Here is a 1,825-nt window from a genome sequence, read left to right as displayed (position 1 = left end):
GCTGCTCTAACCATTGGGCCATTGTGTCTCCACATTGTTATTATTAGGGATATAGAGAAAGCAGTACGGTAGCAGCATTGTTAGAGCATCTGAAAAATGCCCGTTGACATGTGTTCCTGTTCTTTATGCACTGAGTTCAAGTCTTGCCAGGGCCATCTTTGTCTTTCATCCTTCTGCGATCAATAATATCAAGTATCAATCAAGTTCTGGGACCAAATCCTCTTGTTTTCAATACTGCTAACCTTAAACCTAAATCAGAAATCAGTTAATAAAATAAAAGCAAAAAAGAAGAAAACTACGAAGATCTAATTCAGAGTGGTGAGATGTGTAGATTTATTTTTCAAATTCCGCCGAGGTTGACTTTGCCTTTCATCCTTTCGGGGTCGATAAATTAAGTACCAGTTGCGTGCTGGGGGCGATCTAATCGACTGGTCCCCTCACCAAAAATTTCGGTCCTTGTGCCTAGAATAAAAAAGAATATTTTGGTAATTTTGGTTAAACAAAATTCGAGAAAAATCACATCTAGCAACCAAACACGGCAGAATTTAACAAGTATATTCAAACTCTAGTGAAAAAGAAATCAAAGCCTAAGAAATATTTTAGAAATTAGATATATATGATGTGGAAAAAAGGCGAACTTATGACAAATTTCTCTGACTAATTATTGCAAAATCGTAAATAGAAAAGCAAGGGAGTGAATTCATGCAAAAACCATATATGTGAGTTCTCTCCCTTAACAAGAAAACTGAACAATATACACAGTTGATTTTCATGTAGTCATCAGGTAAGAATGGTTTAAAATCAGTAATTTTTAAGTGAGACAAAACCGTACATGGGAAGATCTTTACCTTCTAGCAAAACCGAAAGAAATAATTAGAAATTATATTGAAATAGAAGACAAATCAGAGAATAAATCAACGAGTTCGTGCAACTGATCGAAGAATTGATGAAATAACATATGAAAGAGAATTCGGTGAAAGTAATTAATTAAAACGAAGACATTTTGGAATTGTCTTTAAAACATTATTACTTATCGTATATTCTTACCCCGTAAACTGCAACATTAATTAATTGCCATTGAATTGGGTCCATAAGAGTTACCTGAAACAGTCTCCTGAAGAGCTACTCACTGTACAGATGATATACGGTCACCAGTTAGCCATCTCACGCTGACGGTCACCAGTTAGCCATCTCACGCTGACGGTCACCAGTTAGCCATCTCACGCTGACGGTCACCAGTTAGCCATCTCACGCTGACGCTTCAACATTTTCCGAAGAGGAATGGATCTGCTTCTACTCAGACTCTATTTATTTATTTATTGTCTTGCTTTGAGATGAGGCTGGCTTATTTCGGGAAACACCCCTTGTTGCTGTGTCTGAAGGATACGCTATGGCTATAGTTCAGCGTTGATAAACTGGATATTGAAATAATCACGAATACACATAAAGCATTAATTCTCGACTTTGGTCGAGAAATCTGAACCCACAAAATATATTTGACGTAGCGATGGCTACTTATAAGAACTGTGGTGTGTGCGTACGAGTAGATGTAATCGCCTTACCTCGGTTTTCCTTTCCTCGACTGCGAGTCTGTCTTGCGGTATCCAATCCTTGAAGCTTGCCCCGACCCAAAGTACACCAGGAATAGCAGCTGCTTCTCCCAAACCTAGACCGTCGCTTAACACGTCTTGCCCTGACCGCAACCCCGTTCGAAAAGGGCACGAATCCCGATCGAGGCTCCCTCTGCCCTTTACCCCCTTCCGGTCAGCCTCCCCAGACACTGACGTCATACCACACGCCACCCTGATCTTAAAGATCACGTTCA

The sequence above is a fragment of the Octopus bimaculoides genome, chromosome 13, assembly GCF_001194135.2.
Source record: "Octopus bimaculoides isolate UCB-OBI-ISO-001 chromosome 13, ASM119413v2, whole genome shotgun sequence".
Taxonomy (NCBI): Eukaryota; Metazoa; Mollusca; class Cephalopoda; order Octopoda; family Octopodidae; genus Octopus; species Octopus bimaculoides.
The sequence above is the reverse complement of the archived record's forward strand: the minus strand, read 5'-3'. Positions refer to the sequence as shown.